Genomic DNA, 19,867 nt, shown 5'->3' with positions numbered 1-19,867 from the left:
AACAGCAGTTCAGTGAAAAATGTGCAATGTTGCCAACACATGAAACCATCTTGGGTACAAAGTACCTAGGTACAATTCTTTGGTACAAAAAAAAAGACAAAGTAAAGAAAAAAGTTGCACTACATTATAGATGTACATTGCATTGATTAGGAAAATAAAAAATTAAGCTAAAATGACAGATGTGTACTATAAGGTAAATACATTAACTTACAGGGCCCTATTCTTTGCAGACTGACAAAACATTACAAGCACTGTCAGAGAATTAACTTAATAAAATAGATGACAACCACTCTCTGGATCATTTCTCAAGGCAATGCCTTGACCAATCAGTGTCAACCTGCTTGTTTTAAATCTTTAACAAAGCCTGGCAGTTGCCTGTTAATTCTCATTGGCTGGGGCATTCTGTCCATGAGTACTGCAGGTGTCAAAGAGCTGCAGTGTTTTGCTTTTGTGTTACGATGCAGGGTCTAATGAGGAGGAACTGCAAGTTTGAATATAGGTGGTGGTAGAGGCCATGGGGTAATATGTCCAGGAGTATGTGCAACAAGTTTTAGCAACACTATCTGGAGGTATCCCATCAGCATAGTCCAAAAATAACAAGTTAATGTTGAAACCCACAACAGGAACTGACTGGTCTTATTTCAATTGCAAGTTCCTCCCCCACCACCTTTGCCTCAAACTGGTTTGCAAAAGCAAGAGGAGCTACAACCAAGGCATCGTGGTTATATGACTTGTATTGTGTCTACAGATGAAGGCCAAGATATTCTGAGGAGAGGCATCTCAGTCAGTTTGACCACTCCATCACCATCTTTCTCTGTTACTACTGAGCTCTGCATTTATAGCTAGGAATTCTGACCCAGGCTCCTTCATGTTTATCCCTCTCAAGTAGGATAGTCATGGTAATCAATACAACCTCCTTTTTGCAGCAGTCAATGTGCCATGCATTGAGATGAAAATAGCCAGCAGTACAGTCAGCCATTTTAACAGCTGCTGTGAAGGCTAGGTAAGTGTGGTGTTAGGGTCACAGTTGGTTAAGGAGTTAGGCTGCCAAGGGATTGGGATGGCAAGGTGGCATGTAGGTAGGGTACCAGGTAAGTAGGGTATGGTGTCGTGGTGCCAGGTGGATAGGGTGGCAGGCGCCTAATTGGTGTGCCTCAGGTAGGTTGGGTGGGGGTTGGGTGTGTTGAATCATCTGCAGCAGGGGGTTATGTTGGGGCCAGTGGTGACCAAGGTGGTTGTCAGCACTGGCAGGAATGTGGGTTGTGGAGGTTAGCAGTGGTGGGCTGAGGGGTGTCTGGGCTAGTCGGGGCCTTGTGGGGTCAATAATAAGGGGTTGCTATTAGATAAGGTGCTGCCCTGTTACAACAGAGATGACAATTCTTTTTCCTGCCAGAGTCTTTGGAGTTCCCTTCCTCAAAAGGCAGTGGGTGTAGAATCTTTAAACATTTTAAAGACAGAAGTAGATAGATTACTGAGTACTAAGGAGATGAAGCATTATTGGGTATACAGGAATATAGAGTTGAAGTTAAAATCAGATCAGCCATGATCTTATTAAACATCACAGTAGGTCCAAAAGGCTAGGTCATGTACTCTAGTTGAGTGCTGCAGTGTGGAGTTGGTGGCCTGTGGTCCTGTGAGTTGGCTCAAGATCATGTTGATCCCCTTTGTTTGCTGGAAAATACATCTCTAAAAAAATCAAAAAATAAGATTAAATATTTTTCATCCTTGATGGCAACAATATCTATCAAAAGCAGTCATATCTAAACCAAGATTGGCTATCACTGCCAATATCATTGATCATCAACAACATAATGTGTTTTATATGAAAGATGGAGCCTATCCCAGCATAAAACATGTTGGAGGTATCATTATAACCATATTGAATCAGAGATCATGTAGAAAGCACAAGGTGAGCGCACACATGCTGTTATTGTACAAGAGTGAATTAATAGCTTTAACAGATATAATAGTAGATAGATCACACTATTCAGACTCTCAAAGAGATTCTGAGTGCAGATTTATAATGAATGAGGTCTGCTTGTCACTTTAATGAGCAGCCATCATAAGAAAGGACAGCTAGATAATTAAATAGGCATTTTAAACGATTAGTAGGAGAATGTTACTGCATGAAAGATATAACATAATTATAAGTCACATTCTAGATCATTGCGATATCTCAAAGTATTTTACAGCAAAATAAAGTGTTGTTAGTGACATAATGTACGACAATAAATTTGTCCACAGTGAAGGCCCACAAACAGCAATGCTACAAATGACCAAATCCGTAGAACACATGGCAATGACGTACTTCAAGCCCGTCCTATACAGCTGTAGTGCAATGCAGATAACCCCCACAAACTGAAGCCATGAAATCTCGTGAAAAATGCAAAAAGTCTGATAAATATATATGCTAATTATGGAAACAAAAGCTATAAAATTAATCTCCAGTCCCTGATAGGAAAATCAGCAGCAAGAGAAGATTTTGACCTAATTTAAATTACAGGGGTACCTGTCTGAAGAGATCAATGCCCCACCAGCTCCCTCTTGAGAGTATGTTTCTGACTTAAGTATTGTTTAAAGGACAAATATTAGCCAGGGTATAAAATAAAACTGCACTGCTCTTCTTCAAATCATGTCCTACAATATTTTAGCTTCCACCTGAAAGGGTATCGGGGGCTCACTCAAATAAAAGGACCTCTCAGGACGCAGGACTAAAGTGCCAGCTAAAATTATGTGCTCAATTCTTCAAAGCGGGCCTTGAGGAATTTCATCTCTCAGAGGATAGTTTATCTGTGGAATTCTTTACCACAGAGGGTTGATGAGGCTGGATCTTAGGTATATGTAAGGCTGAGATGGACGGATTTTTAATCAGTAAGGGAATTAAGCGCTATGGTGAAAAGGCAGGAAAGTTGAGCTGAAGTTTATCAGATCAACAATGATCTCATTGGATGTTGGAGTGGTCTCAATGAACTGAATGGCCTACTTCTGCTCCTATATCTTCTGGCTTTACTTAGAGGTTGAGTTGCAAGACTGATATTTGAGTTCTGCACTATTAATGCTGCTTAGAAAGCTTATATCTTTTATAATTCAAAGATATACACTGTAACATAGTTTAACCCTCAATTTCTGGATATGTAGTCAGGAAAGTCCCTGATTTGTGCCTACTAGTTGAACTGAGCCAGAGGAATAGTAGAGATACAGTTTGCCAGGCTGCACCTTGGTGCTCCTCCTTCTCCAAACCACTTTCTAAATTCATGTTCCTACACTTGCATTCATTCTGTGGGACACAACTACTCCAGGAACTGTATTCTATTTATCACAAAATCCAACATTCCTCGCTTCAGCCTCCCTAAGAATCTCTGGGCCTGTCAAATCCAGATCTGTACTGACAATTTGTAAGACTTGATCTGATTGCTTATAATTCCAGGTGGTGCCAAAAAAAATCAAGGCCTTAACCTTGGTGTTCCCAAGCATGATGGCTCCTCTCCAGTTGGCATGGAAAATGTTAGAAGCCCTCTGCCAGGAGTAAAAACCAGTAAAACTGGCAAATTATAATACTGGTTTAATTCACCTTATAACTTCAAAATGGAGGATCAGTACTGCATTTTCAGTATTATTGGTTTTTGACTCCTTTTTCCCTCCAGGCCAGTATTGCACAAAAGTCACACCCCACCATTTGTTTCCAGTAAAAATGTCAGAGATGCACATATTTCCAACTGTCCAAGAAGCATGATTGGCAGGAGCTGTCAGCCTGAATTGCCCAGTGTCAGGATTCTACCTTAGATAGCTCCAGAGAAATGCTGAATCAATGAGGCCTTAGGCCAAAAGGACTAGAGTTAGGAGTAAACTTCAGAAAAGGTTCAGAAAAGATTTACAAGCATGTTGCCAGGGTTGAAGGATTTGAGCTATAGGGAGAGGTTGAATAGGCTAGGGCTGTTTTTTTCTGGAGCATCGGAAGCTGAGGGGTGAACTTAAAGAGGTTTATAAAATCACGGATAATATAAATAGACAAAGTCTCGTCCCTGGGTTGGGAGAGTCCAGAACTAGAGGGCATAGGTTTGGGGTGAGGGGGGAAAGATATAAAAGAGACTTAAGGGGCAACTTTTTCACACAGAGCATGGTACACGTGTGGAATGAGCTGCTAGAGGAAGTGATGGAGGCGAGTATGATTGCAACATTTAAAAGGCATCTGGGTGGGTATATGAATAGGAAGGGTTTGGAGGGGGCCGGGTGCTGGCAGGTGGGACTAGATTGGGTTGGGATATCTGGTACGGACGAGTTGGATCAAAGGGTCTGTTTCCGTGCTATGCATCTCTATGACTCTATAAATCCTTCTGCAGAATTATTCACAAATATAGTTTGTGCCTTTCATGCACATAACCCCATTATTGAGGATGGAGTCTCTGGGTCTGATGATCCTCTGGCACATTGCAAAGATTGAGCTAATGGCATGCATAGATGGCAGGGTGGGTGATAGGTGCTTCACATGGTTAAAAATTGGTAATCCATCTACCTACCTTTGTGAGCAAGTTCCTTTTGAAGACAGTTCTTAGTCTGACCATAGGGAATCTGCTGGAAGAGTGGAATGTATCAGGAAGTCACCCTCTACTGTTCTCCTAGACCTCTATATCAGTTTGCAGGCTGTAGACATCTGAGAAAATGGTCTAGGTATCCATGGAAGAAACTTCAACAACTGATTGGGCCCTTGACAGGAGAGAAATGTTGTAGATGTCTTTGGCATTGTCACACATTTCCTCAGGAGTACAGCAATATTCAAAATTCATCATTTTTGATATTTGACATGCAGGTGGTGGACTTCTTTACCCTGCCATCTGCAGTACACCAATGTTACAATACACATAAGCCATCTTTTGAATACACAGCTTCAGCTGAAGTACAAAGTAGACTAACCCTCTTCTTTCTCCTCCTGTGCTCACTCATAAAATATTTCCAAATCATTACACTTACTTCTCGTTATAAGTCTTCTGGGACTGATGACTCAAAGTGAATGTGAGTGACAGCCTGTGGCATGAACTGTTGGCAGGAACAAATAGGCCAGGGCTTAAGATTTTCAAGCTGATCTAGAAATAGAAAAGGGAACATTAAGTTGCACTGATATCCTAGTGTATTTTACATCTAACTTAGCATGGAGAAGGATTAACACAACACAGGATTTCATCGTGTACTTAGAAGGCAGGGAATGAAGGTCAAAATAAGGATAAGCAAGAAATCAAGACAATTTTTTTCCAAACAGAGGCTAACTCCTGTTCCTGCACAACCTTCAATTCAGTGTTTTCTATGAATTCCCCAGGATTCACAGAGCCGCATATAAAGTAAATGTTTGCAGGTGTTTAGACTAATTGTCTGTTGCTTTCTGCAAGTTGTTCTGGGTGGTATTTGCTTTCAAAAAGAAGTCAAAAAGTGACCTCTAGATGTGGTTATCATGAAATGGAGTAATGTGTTACATTGGTACAGGAGTAGGCCATTGCCCCTTGAGCCTACTCCACCACTCAAGCTAGATCATGGCCGATCATCTGTCTCAATGCTCCTTCAATATTTTCTCTACAACCCTTGATGTCATTAGTCTCCAAAAATCTAATGATTTTTTGCCTTGAACATGATCCAGGTTTAAGCTTCCAGGCCCCACTGGAATAAAGAATTGCAATGATTGACCATCTGCTGAGGGAATAAATTGTTCCTCATTTCAGCCTTTAAAGGGCTTACCACTTAGCTTTGAGGTAATGACCTGGTTCTAGACACACCAGCCGGGGGAACATGTTAGCTCACACTCTAAGAATTTTGTATGCTTCTTCTAAACTCCACAGGATACAGACAACCCTGCCATCACAGGGATTAATCTGCTGAAGCTCTATTGTATACCCTGTGACAAGTATATTCTTCCATAGTAAGGAGATCAAGACTATACACAATGCTCCAGATGTAGCCCCACCAGGTCAATGCACAAATGCAGCAAAAAATCATTACTTCCATACTCAAATCCCTTCACGATAAAGATCAACACTCTATTTGTCTTCTCTGTTGATTATTGCACCTGCATACAGCTTTTAGTGCTTGTGAACAGAGACATCAAAATTCCCTTTAAACACCAACATTCCCCTAATTCTCACAATTTAAAAATATTCTGGCTTTCTGGAATGTTTCTTTTCCACCTAAGTGGTTAACGTCACAATCTATATTGTAATCTGGAATGCTTTTGCTCATTGGCTTAGCTTATCCAAGTCTATGGAGTCTCATTGTATCTCCCGCACAATTTATATTCCCACCTAGTTTTGCGGCCTCACCAAACTTAGAAATATTACAGCTGGGTTGCACATCCAAATCTTTATATCGATGTGAACAGCTGTAATCCAAGCACCGAACTTTGTGAAAAGCAACTAGTAACAGGTTAATAACCTTATGGGTATATGAATAGGAAGGATTTAGAGGGACATGGACTAGGTGCTGGCAGGTGGGACTAGATTGGGTTGGGATATCTGGTCAGCATGGATGAGTTGGACTGAAGGGTCTGTTTCCATGCTGTACATCTCTATGACTCTTAGAGTCTCTGAACATCAACATTAACAAGCATTGTGTGCATGTAAGGATAGTCTTTTTTTTTGAATGAGTGATAGAAAATACAAGTTGCAGACATATATGATGCAATGAATTGGTGAGAGATGTAAGGAGCTTTCTTTATCCAGTAAGGTCATTACGTTTGTTCCAGCATGGTTTTTATCTTCTTGGAGTTTACAGCCACCTTGCTCCCATTTTCCCTAGCAGCTCTCCCTGTCTCTGTCAATTATAAAGAGGATTCCTTATTGTACCAAACACTTCAGCCAAATTCTTACTGTCCATTAGAAAACTTGGCAACTCTTTGCTCTTCATCAGTCCTCATCATATATTATTCCCCATCACCCTTTTAATATTACTTTGCTGTCAATTAGAAATAACATGATGCCTGCAGCTTTGAACTATTACAACAGCCCAAATCCCTCAGTAGTGCATGAGCTCGCATCTCGAATATGAGGAGCTCCTTGTCAGGGAAGTTGTTAAAGACTGGAGGCAAGAAAATTCTAATGAGGCTGACCCTGGAATTTACAGCAGGGTTAAGCCAGAGTACGTCAGCCATGTGTGGCTCATATTCCTGCCTGAAGGATGTTTATTATAAAGTTGAACATTTTTTATAAAATTCTTTGGCATTACATAAATGTTTTCCTATTCTTACTGTTCTACTGGGGCTTTCGCTACTTTAATAGGCTCTAAGACTACCCCAAATGTTTTGCTAACTCCTCAATTTTCTTTTTCCAAATTTAGTTTTCAACCCAAGTTATCTTTTTTTGCTGAAATATACCTCAGATTATTTTGTTTAATCAAAACAAATTATTTGTTTAATCAAAACAAATTATTTGTTTTGCTTTTTTGTTCATGTTGTTCATTTACACGATTTAATTGAAAAGTATGAAACTGAGGGTTTTATGCAGAAATAGTTGAAAACAACCTGTTTCTGTCACTGTTTGCAACTGGAATTGGAATCTAGCCCAAAATGGTGGGATTTCATTTGCTTGATGCCTGCTTGAATACACTACATTTTTGATTTTTCTGTCCCAATCAATGATTTATGCCTAAAGGCCAAAACATCCTATGGTAGTTTGCAAATCATTTTATTATCTATGACTAGAATTATTACCCTAATCACCAATTCTTTACATTGTTGGACAGTTGTGCTGTTATTTAATGTTAATTTACACAACATTAGTTCCATACCACAAATATCTACAATGGAATGGAGAAATGAATTTTATCTCTGGTTTTGTTTGAAACATAAATATGCTAAGAAGACTATGAAGCAAGTTTCTGAAGCGAGCTAAGTCTTTCAAGTATTCTCTAAAAACCAATACTGCAATTCCTTTCCCACTTTAATTCTTATTCTGGTAATACCTTTTCAGACAGACATATGCAAATAAAAACCTTTTATAGTTCACTCTTGGGCACTTATGAATCTATAAATAGGCTGTTGACCTGATTGAATCTAATTAGAGAAATAGGAAAGATTCCATCATTCAAAAACTCAGAAGGGGGCCATGTGAAGGATAATTAATGTTTCAGACAACTTGTATTTAAATCAAAATTAAGCCCATTAGTTTATTAACTTGATGGAAAAAAATGCCAGAACCCTCACAGCATCAGAAAAATTTCCAGAATTTCATTTCATAATGTGGAATTAAGCTTAGTCATTCACCAGAGCCAAATCATCATGACCACAATGAAGTGGAAACAATTTTCCAAAATCAAAGTTTAAGTGCTGCCTCATTTTCCCTGTTTTGTCTCAAAAAAGCTTTAAAGTGATTCTGTTCAACTCATGACAATGACACTGTTTCCTACCACAGGGTAAATTATACCACGATGATCATCCAAAGTGGTTTCTCCTTCTCATGATGCTAAAGCTGTGATATTCATCTAATGTCAAATTCTGTCTGACTCATGAAAAACATAATGTTAGCTGCTCTGCAAGGATATGTCTCACAAACCTGATTGAGTTTTTTGAAGAAATAACAAAGAGGATTGATGAGGGCAGAGTGGTAGATGTGATCTATATGGACTTCAGTAAGGCATTTGACAAGGTCAGCAAGGGAGACTGATTAGCAAGGTTAGATCTCATGGAATGCAGGGAGAACTAGCCATTTGGATACAGAACTGGCTCAAAGGTAGAAGACAGAGGGTGGTGGTGGAGGATTGCTTTTCAGACTGGAGGCCTGTGATCAGTGGAGTGCCACAAGGATCGGTGCTAGAACCACTTCTTTGCATCATTTATATAAATGATTTGGATATGAACATAGGAGGTACAGTTAGTAAGCTTGCAGATGACACCAAAATTGGAGGTATAGTGGACAGCGAAGAGGGTTACCTCAGATTACAACAGGATCTGGACCAGATGGGTCAATGGGCTGAGAAGTGGCAGATGGAGTTTAATTCAGGTAAATGCGAGGTGCTGCATTTTGGGAAAGCAAATCTTAGCAGGACTTATACACTTAATGGTAAGGTCCTAGGGAGTGTTGCTGAACAAAGAGACCTTGGAGTGCAGGTTCATAGCTCCTTGAAAGTAGAGTCGCAGGTAGATAGGATAGTGAAGAAGGCATTTAGTAAGCTTTCCTTTACTGGTCAGAGTATTGAGTACAGGAGTTGGGAGGTCATGTTGCGGCTGTACAGTACATTGGTTAGGCCACTGTTCGAAAATTGCGTGCAATTCTGATCTCCTTCCTATTGTAAAGATGTTGTGAAACTTGAAAGGGTTCAGAAAAGATTTACCAGGATGTTGCCAGGGTTGGAGAATTTGAACTATAGGGAGAGGCTGAACAGGCTGGGGCTGTTTTCCCTGGAGCGTCGGAGGGTGAGCGGTTACCTTATAGAGGTTTATAAAATTATGAGGGGCATTGGTAGGGTAAATCGGCAAAGTCTTTTCCCTGGGGTTGGGGAGTCCAGAACTAGAGGGCATAGGTTTAGGGTGAGAGGGGAAAGATATAAAAGAGACCTAAGGGACAACTTTTTCATACAGTGGGTGGTACGTGTATGGAATGAGCTGCCAGAGGAAGTGTGGAGACTGGTACAATTGCAACATTTAAAAGGCATTTGGATGGGTCTATGAATAGAAAGGGTTTGGAGAGATATGGACCAGGTGCTGGCAGGTGGGACTAGATTGGGTTGGGATATCTAATCGGCATGGACAGGTTGGACTGAAGGGTCTGTTTCCATGCTGTACATCTCTATGATTCTATGAGTGGCAGATGGAGTTTAATTTAAATAAATGCGAGGTGTTGCACTTTGGAAAAACAAATCAGAGCAGAAGTTGTACACTTAATGGAAAGGTCCTGGGGAGTGTTGCTGAACAAAGAGACCTTGGAGTGCAGGTTCATAGTTCCTTGAAAAGAAAGTTGCAAGTAGATAGGATAGTGAAGAAGGCATTTGGTATGCTTTCCTTTATTGGTCGGACCATTGAGTGTAGGCGTTTGAAGGTCATGTTGCAGCTGGACTGGACAATAGTTAGGCCAATGTTGGAATATTGTGTGCAATTCTGGTCTCCTTCCTATTGGACGGATGTGAGTGAGAGAGAGAGAGAGCGAGAGAGACAGAGAGAGCGCGTGAGAGAGACAGAGCAAGACAGAGACAGACAGAGAGAGACAGACAGAGAGAGACAGAGTAAATTCTCTCTCTCTCTCTGTCTGTCTCTCTCTCTCTCTCTCTCTCTCAAGAAAAGAAGAGAGTAGCCAAAGTAAGCATTGACCCCTTAGAAGACAGACAGAGGAAATTGTTACATGGAATGAAAAAATGGCAGAGCAATTGAACAAATATTTTCAGTCTGTTTTCACAATAAAAGAACACATTACATAGCAAATATAGAGGACAACTTTGATGTTAAAAACAGTGAAGTAATTATTATGAGCAAAGAGAAAAGAATACTGAAGAAAATAAAGGAACTAAAATCCCCAGATGTTGACAACCTACATCCCAAGCTTCTAAAAGATAGAGCAAGATAAACAAGAGATGTAATTTTTCAAAATTTCCTAGATTCTGGAATGGTTCTAGCAAATTGGAAGGCAGCAAAAGTAACAACACTATTCATTAAAAGAGTGAAAGAGAAAGTAATAAGCTACAGGCTACTTAGTCAGGAAAGTACTGGAATCTCTTACTACGAGAGACTTAGAAAATCATAGCATGATCAACAAGGTTAACATAATTTTCCGAAAGAGAATTTTAGTTAGGTGTGGAACAACCAGATCTATTTATATATCATATTGAATTTACATCTGCATTGAATAAGGTGCCAAACAAAACTTTAACAATAACGATAAGGTCTGGTGAAGTGGGAGGTAACAAATTAGCATCTATTGATGGACAGGGAGAAGAGTAGGCATAAATAGGTTACTTTTAAGTTGATAGACTGCAACTAAAGGAGTCCTGCAAGGATCAGTGCTGAGGTCTCTGCAATTTGAAGTGCACATTATAATGTATCAAAATTTGCTGACAGTGCAAACCTTGGTAGAAGTGAGGAGGATACATGTTGATGGGAAGAACATGGAGAGACCTCAAAGTAGATGTGCACAATAACTTAAAGCTGGCAAGGTAGGTTTAGAAAGTGGTTTAAGAGGCATGCAAAATTCTGGCTTTTCTAAATAGAGGTGTAGAATGTAATATTAAGGAAGTTATGACAAAACATTACAAATCATTCATTCTGCTTCAACTGAGGTATTGTGTCCAATTCTGGGCACAGCATTTTAGGAAGGATCTGAAGATCAAGAGACGATGTGAGAAAAGATTTATGAGAAGATTTTGAAGGTTGAGAGATTTCCATTAAGCGGTTAGTTGGAGAAGTTGGGGTCACAACAATGTTAAGAGGAATCATAGAGATATAGGAATGTACAGCAGGGAAACAGATTCTTTGGTCCAACTCATCCATGCCAACCTAAATTGCTAGCACTTGGCCCATATCCCTCTAAACCCTTCCTATTCATATAACCATCCAGTTGTCTTTTATATGTTGTTGTAATTGTAGCAGCCTCCACCACTTCTTCTGGCAGCTCATTCCATACACGCACCACCCTCTGTGTGAAAGGGTTGCTTCTTTGGTCCCTTTTAAATCTTTCCTCTCTCACCCTTAACCTATGTCCTCTAGTTCAGGACTCCCCCCAACCCCAGCGAAAAAAACCTTGTCTATTTATCCAATCCACACACCTCATGATTTTAAAGTCACCCCTCAGCCTCCAGTGCTCCAGGAAAAACAGCCCCAGCCTATTCAGCCTCTCCCTACAGCTCAAACCCTCCAACCCTGGCAACATCCTCGTAAATCTTTTCTGAACCCTTTCAATTTTCACAACATCCTTCTGATAGAAAGGAGACCAGAATTGCACACAATATTTGACAGAAGGTTTCATTAGGACTCTAGTGAGAGTTGGTAAAATAAAATTGTTCTCTTTGGTAGAGGAGTCAAGAACCAGAGGACACTGTTTGAAAATGATTAGCAAATGGATCAAAATCAAAGAATCTCATGATATGAGAAAATTTCTTTTTACCCAGTGAGTGGTTACAAGCTGGAATACACTGCTTGAGAAATGTGGTGGAGGCATATTCAGTTTTTGTTTCTCAGAGGGAATTAAAAAGGCACTTGAAAAATAAAAAAAGCTCTAGGGCTACAGGAAAAGGATGGAGATATGAGACTAACTGAGTTATTCTTGCAGGGAGTGGACTCAACAGATCAAATCTTCTGTGCTGTAACCATCCTGTGATTCCATTGTATGAACTATAATTTTCATATCTTTACAGCCAACAGCAAACAATGTGATGCACAAACTGCAACAGCTGATTTCTTCCCAAAAGCCAATAATTCCTCTCAGCAAGTGGGAAACATTCACTGTTAAACTCATTTATCTTGTGGAGATGAAATGATAAAAGTGAGTGATAGGATTGTTCTGTGTAAATTGTCTTAATCCTGAAGTTTCTGCTTCAATTCAAACATTCAGGGCTAGTATGACAAACAGTAATCATCTGGATAGACTGAGTTTTGCCGCCTCCATTCAGCCGTGGCCAGCAGCCACCACAGTAAATCACTGGTGTTACAGTGACTGAGAAGATGAGGGAGTTTATCGTTTTGTGCTGTGGAGAAAAGGCATTTTAGGAATAATTGTTGCAGTTTACAACATCACTAGTCACATCACTATTTTTACAACTTTACTTCGAAGGATTCATATTTTATACATATGCAATTCAATCTTTTGCAGTTCTCTTTCAGGTTTTCAGCTTTTCAGTATGCATGTCTGACCTCTATTTGTCTCTGTCGTTTGCAGCTCAGTTGGATTTTCTGTTCCTCAGTTATACTGTCTGCATTTTATCATTTTGTTCTAGTATCTTATGCTATCTGCACAAACCAGGACCTTAATCTTAAATTAGACAAACATCTAAAATTTCCTTAAATGTCTAGAAATTTGGTACCTTTATAATATGCTTTTGCAGTGTAGAATGTCTCTGTGCGAGAAGAATTGTTCTGGACATCTACCTTTGACTCTGGGGATGTAGTATCTCTATTTTGGCATTTTGGGTACAAAGGCTATGCGTGTTGCTGGTGTTATCCAGACTGGATACAATTTTGGTGAAGTCGTCTGCATTAATACTGGAAGCAATGCAACAGAGAAATGTAGAACAAGCAGACTTTGAGGACAATCATTGTATATTGCAAATTTAAACAGCTCTGCCATTTACAGTTTCCAGTTATGCCCTCTCTTAATCTCACACAGCTGAAAAGCTGGAAGGACTGATCTGCACAAGTGTCCAAATTATATGCCTTCATAATCAGTGCATCTTGCATCTCTATCCTAGCATCAGACATGGTAGTCTCACTTTTACCTATTTACTATCCCATAACATCACTTAAAGGTCACTGTGCAGATCACCAGGACAAAAGCAATGTTTTTGCTGGCTGCACTGCTCTAAAGAAGCCCTGCCTCCCCAGAATATGTGTAACAATTTATGGCAGTCTACTATATCCTATACAACCTCTGCTATCTTGAGGGCACAGCCTTTGTTCAGTGATCAGCTGATATGGGGAAGGAAGAGGAGGAACAGGAAGAGGAATGGAAGGTGCCTCATCAACTCATTAAATGTTTCAAATCACCATTCAACAGCTGTCCCACATTTTTTCTTACCTCAGTCATTGACTGTCACAGAGTTCCCCGGCCCCATTAATAACCTGAAGTCCCTCAGAAGACAAATATTCCAAACCAATTTTGTCAATGGAACCATCCAATTTTTGTACAAAAACCAAAACATTGTTCTGAAGAAGGGTCACTAGACCCAAAGGTTAACGCTGTTTTTTCTCCACTGATGCTGCCAGACTTGCTGAGTTTTTCCAGCAATGTCACTTTTTGCACCTTCAATCTCCTCCAAATCATTTACATAAATCACAGAAAACAGGGGTCCCAATGCTGATCCCTGCAGAACAGTGCCAGTCACAGATCTTCAGTCAGAAAAACATGCTTCCACCACTACATTAATTTGTCTATGACTGTCAATTCTGTATCCACCTTACCAGCTCATCACGAAGCCCATATGACTTCACCTTCGGTATTACTGTTAAATTCACACATGCAGCATATGTGTTTGTGTCTTAGTGAAATATCACATTGTTAAAACCAAAAAAACACACAAAATATGATCTATGAAGCCGGGTTTCAGCCAAGGATCTGAGTTGTCTAGCAATAATATTTGCTGGGATCATATAGTCAAACTTTGGATCTCGTCTTGAGACAGATTTGGTGGAGGTGAAATAAAGTTCTCCTAGAATTGGAGCAGCCTCAGAAGAAGGTCAGGGGCCTTTTAGACTTGTTAGAAGTAGGCACAGATGTGTATGAAAAAGGGCATAAACCTACTACTGTCAAGTTAATTGGAATTATGAAAACACACATCAAATCTAAGTATCAAAACTCTCAAAAGGCAATGTCAAAGCAAACTGTCAAAGGGTTAATGAGGATCTTGTGAATGGTTTGACAATACTATGGCTTTAAGAGGTGTATTTTATCTTGCTTTTTTATGCAAGTTTGAGACAGATGTCATGAGCAGTCTGCTCAAAGCCATTAAAGTAAACAGCTTGTGAGGCCTTGGGTTTTCTTTAAAAAGTTGGAACAATAGAAGCAGCCTTGAATGGGTGGGGTCAAGCTCCCACAGAGCCAGGAATTTGTGTTGTAGCTTTCTGCAATTGCTGGGATCTTGGAACCGGATGTGGGAGCTCTTACTCCTCTCTCTGTTACAGATAAATGCTGGGGATCTCTTCCTGCTGTTAGACTGCATGTGAGACAAACTATTTTACTAAATTTGCCTTTGCCAATAGAATGTTTATGTGATGTTAGTGTATTAGAATAGTTAAGTAGGAATAGTAGTATTTAGTTTAGCATTTCATTAGAGTTACAGTTAAGCCAATTCTTTTATTTCTATTTTGTCTGTATTTTAGATGTAGCATGAAAATAAAGTGTGTTTTACTTAACAGCAAGTAGTTTGACCAATCAAATTGCATCTGGAATGTAACATCTTACACTTGTCTTCAAATTAATAAAAAGAGTTCGGGTCTAGACTATCTTCTTTATATGCTTTGTGGGGGTTTGGTCTGGTTCAAAACAATGGGATCTGTCAAGATGATGTGTCAGGGGGACCTGTTAAGAGGATCTGTCAAAGTAACTTGTCAAGCTCTAAGACATTTAAAAGACCAGTCCTTTAACTCTTTGAAAGCAAATGTCTCAATTGTTAGATAATGTTTTTTCCCTACTTGAGTCAATGTTTTGACTTAAACCTGAAGATTTCCATTAGTGGATAATGTTGCATGACTAATTTCAATCATCCATTATCACCATAGAAGGCTTGCTATTTCACAGTTTGAACGACAGCTCTAAATTGTGATAGACTGTTTGATGTGGAACAATGTATTCCAATGCCTTTGTTGTAATGAATTGTGTACTTGAATGAGATATTTCATGTTATAAGGCTTTAGTTGATGGCATAAAAATATAATAAACTGGTTTTTAAGAAAGAAAGTTCACTTTTCAATGGAATGAAATTTATAATAGACACTTCGAATTTACATTATAGGAATCTATTTTATCTATTTCTACCCAGATCCTGAGATTAATTTATGTTGATACTGGATGAGTTGACATGTTAGATATAAGGGAAATAGTTAGTGGTAAGTTGGCATAGTGCCAATAAATGACTATGGGGTTAACTTAGGGACATGGGTTGGCATGGAGGGCATGAGGAGTCTTGGAATTGTGTGCAGGGGCATATTTTGGCATGCAGGGTATAAAGGCCCATGAGAGAAATGAGAGGTGGTTTGTAGGAAGTGCTGGTTGGTTTATTGTACAACAGCTTCCTGGTTCTGACACTGGGTTTATGTAGTGAAATGTGGTGTGGTGAAAAACACAGGAGACAGATGCTCCAGAAGCAAAGAAAACTCTGTTTATGAAATCAAACAAGATTGAGAATATATATAATGCCTGACAAGAAAATGAACATTTCGAAAAATAAGATGTTATGCATCAAGTGGAATGAGACTTGTTTGACAGCTACTAACACTCCAGTTAACCCTTGCAACCTGACTTGGTGCAGTGGGTTTTGAATTACGGACAGGGGTAATGTGACAGGGGTAAAGAGAGGGAGAGTGAGAGAGAATAAATGCAAATCCTGGGATCCTTTCCCATTTCCCTTCCCTGGTAAGTGCCCTGCACTGTCAGCCCTGAGGCCCATCCTTCCTTCCCTATCTTACTGAGCTGGGACAGAGGGTCTCGATGACCTTATGCTCACCCCCCAAAGTGGCTTCTGTTGGTTTGGACTGTGGTGGATATCGCTGACGCTGCACCCAGTCAGTCTCTCAGCTCTCCAGTCACTTCTCCTCAGTATGTGTTGGGTCGTGGATGAAAAGGTTGCTTGCTCTTCTTCTTTTTCCCACACCAGAGATCAGGGTTCCCCAGTTATACTGACCTTATCTCCCACCAAGGAGAAAGTGAGGACTGCAGATGCTGGAGATCAGAGCTGAAAATGTGTTGATGGAAAAGCGCAGCAGGTCAGGCAGCATCCAAGGAGCCCTTCCTGAAGAAGGGCTCATGCCCGAAATGTCGATTCTCCTGCTCCTTGGATGCTGCCTGACCTGCTACGCTTTTCCAGCAACACATTTTCAGCTCTTATCTCTCGCCAAGTCTGGATTTGATCACAGAGCTGTTGTTCCTCCTCTCGGGGCTAAATGAGCTTCCCAAGTATAAGATGAGGTGTGAATACTTCTCCAACTAAAATGAGTGGATTTCTGATAGTCTTGAATGTCTATTATTTCTCTTAGGTGGGTGTAGGTTAAGGTATTGCTGAGAGCATAAAGGCCTTCCCATTCAATGCAAACAGGTTTGCATGTCATACATTGGTGTGAAATGTTCAGTATCTGTGTCCGAGCAAATGATTAAAAGTCAAATGGTTTCATAATTTTGTAGGCTCCAGAAAATCTCAGTTGTTCACTCTACATAATGATGTTCAATGTTTTTTGGTTTGGAGTTGCTGGTATTGGACTGGTGTACAAAGTTAAAAATCACACGACACCAAGTTATAGTCCAACAGGTTTATTTGGAAGCGCCACTCCTTCATCAGGTGGTTGTGGAGAATAAACTCCACAACTGCCTGATGAAGATGCAGCGCTCCAAAAGCTAGTACTTCCAAATAAACCAGCTGGACTATAACCTAGCATTATGTGATTTTTTACACTGTCTTTTGGCTGAGGCATTTGTGGGGGTCTTCCTTCAGCTTTACAAGCTAAACCCCTGTGCCAGACAGCTGCCCCTAGGTTTGCATATTGCCTCATCTATATCAGCCAGAGACCTCAGTGTCTCTTAGTTCAAATGTGAATTCCATAAACTCATGGCCCAAGGTCAGAGAGTTTTAGTCCAGGGTATCTAATGGGAAGTTTTGTCCCACCTACAGGCATAGTTAGGGCATGGGGACTGGAGGAATTTTACATTGTATTCTTTTAAACATCAGACACAATGCAGATTTCTGTGGCAGGCATTTTGTCCAGTCATTGACTGCATCCAGCAGACCCCCCTCAGGTCTCCTGGGATGATCTGCCCATCTTCTAATCCAGTCCTCTCCCAGGCTGAAAATCCAATGCCCGGGCACCATTTATTAAGGTTGGATTCACAGTGTTAGAAATTCTCCAGTCTCTTTTGCACCTGATTGATGACTGGAAATCTGGGATGTTAATTCTGTATCTATCTTCACCAATACTGAGTGCTTCTAATATTTTCTGTTCTTATTTAATACAGTTCATGAAATAAGGCTTGAAAAATTACATGGTTTTGTTTTGCATCAAGGTGATCATGTATACGTGAAAAAGACAAAATAGCCCCTCAGTAGTGGTTATGATACTGGACTCACAACGCAGATCTGAGATAGAACCCAATAATAGTTGATAATGTGGGGACAATCTCCAAGAAAATAGCCAGCAAAACAATTGGCTTGTCTTGGAAAAACAAATGATTCACTGATGTTCGTCAGCAGAGGAAACCTATCGCCCCTACTCTGTCTGACTCACTCACAACTTCAGTCCTACAAATATGTAGTCATTCTTAATACCATCTGAAGTGGCAATCATAAGCAGCATTCATTTGACAGGAGAAGAAAAATTAATACATTGGGAACCATCATAATTGTTGTACAATGTGCATTGGGAACTAGGAAAATTGAAGGATTGAAACAAAAAAACATTAACCCAACAGATATCAGTTAGCATATTTCGCAGCTAGACTCAATGCATTGAATTTCTCTATTTCTTTCTTATAAACAAAATATTTACCTTAGATCATAGATCGTGGAACAATACAGTGCAGAACAAGCCCTTTGGCCCTCGATGTTGGGCCAACCTGTGAACTATTCTAAGCTCATCCCCCTACATTATCTCATGTGCTTATCCAAGGATTGTTTAAATCTCACTAATGTGGCTGAGTTGACTACATTGGCAGGTAGGGCATTCCATGCCCTTACCAATCTAAGTAAAGAACCTGCCCCTAACATCTGTCTTAAATCTATCACCCCTCAATTTGTAGTTATACCTCCTCGTACACGCTGACGTCATCATCCTAGGAAAAAGACTTTCACTGTCTACCCTACCTAATCCTCTGATCATCTTGTACGTCTCTATCAAATCCCCTCTTAGCCTTCTTCTTTCCAATCAGAATAGACCCAAGTCTCTTAGCCTTTCCTCCAGATCAGGCAACATTCTGGTAAATCTCCTCTGCACCTTTTCTAATGCTTCCATATCCTTCCTGTAATGGGGCGACCAGAACTGTACACACTATTCCAAGTGCAGCCGCACTAGTGTTTTGTATAGTTGCAACATGACATTGCGGCTCCGGAACCCAAGCCCACTACTTATGAAGGGAAAAAGTGAGGACTGCAGATGCTAGAGATCAGAGCTGAAAATATGTTGCTGGAAAAGCACAGCAGATTAGGCAGCATCCAAGGAGCAGGAGAATCGACATTTCGGGCATGAGCCCTTCTTCAGGGCTCCTGAAGAAGGGTTCATGCCCAAAATGTCAATTCTCCTGCTCTTTGGATGCTGCCTGACCTGCTGCGTTTTTCCAGCAACACATTTTCACCTCTACTTATAAAACCTAACACACCATATGCCTTCTTAACAGCACTATCAACCTGGGTGGCAACTTTCAGGGATCTATGTACATGGTCTCCTAGATCCCTCTGCACATCCACACTACCAAGAATCTTTCCATTGACCCAGTACTCTGCCTTCCTGTACTTCTTCCCAAAGTCCATCACCTCACATTTAGCTGCATTGAACTGCATTTGCCACCTCTCAATCCAATTCTGTACTTTATCCAAGTCCCCCTGCAACCTGTAACATTCTTCCACACTGTCCACTACTCCACCGACTTTAGTATCATCTGCAAATTTACTTGCCCATCCATCTATGCCCGCGTCTAAGTCATTTATAAAAATGACAAACAGCAGTAGTCCCAAAACAGATCCTCATGGCACACGACTAGTAATTGCACTCCAGGCTGAATATTTTCCATCAACCACCACTCGCTGCCTCCTTTCAGAAAGCCAGTTTCTATTCCAAACTGCTAAATCACCCTCAATCCCTTATCTCTGCATTTTCTCCAACAGCCTACTTGTGGAACCTTATCAAAGGCTATACTGAAGTCCATGTACACCATGTCAACTGCCCTACCCTCCTCTATATGTTGGTCACCTTCTCAAAAAACTCAATGGGGTTTGTGAGACACGACCTGCCCTTGACAAAACCATGTTGACTATCTGAAATCAAATTGTTGCTTGC

General features: G+C 40.3%; 1 long non-coding RNA gene across 1 annotated transcript in view; it reads right to left on the bottom strand.

Moving 5' to 3' along the window:
• Positions 1-666: 666 nt before the first annotated feature.
• LOC140482058 (uncharacterized) overlaps positions 667-19,867 on the bottom strand; it is an 87,692-nt gene continuing 68,491 nt past the window's right edge. The window contains exons 4-7 of the long non-coding RNA XR_011961648.1: positions 12,982-13,159; positions 4,969-5,081; positions 4,518-4,704; positions 667-1,686 (exon numbers count right to left, since the gene is read on the bottom strand). This is a non-coding gene — a long non-coding RNA (uncharacterized lncRNA). The remainder of the gene's footprint in view (positions 1,687-4,517; positions 4,705-4,968; positions 5,082-12,981; positions 13,160-19,867) is intronic.

Source organism: Chiloscyllium punctatum, chromosome 10 (assembly GCF_047496795.1).
Source record: "Chiloscyllium punctatum isolate Juve2018m chromosome 10, sChiPun1.3, whole genome shotgun sequence".
Lineage (NCBI taxonomy): Eukaryota > Metazoa > Chordata > Chondrichthyes > Orectolobiformes > Hemiscylliidae > Chiloscyllium > Chiloscyllium punctatum.
The sequence above is the reverse complement of the archived record's forward strand: the minus strand, read 5'-3'. Positions and strand labels throughout refer to the sequence as shown.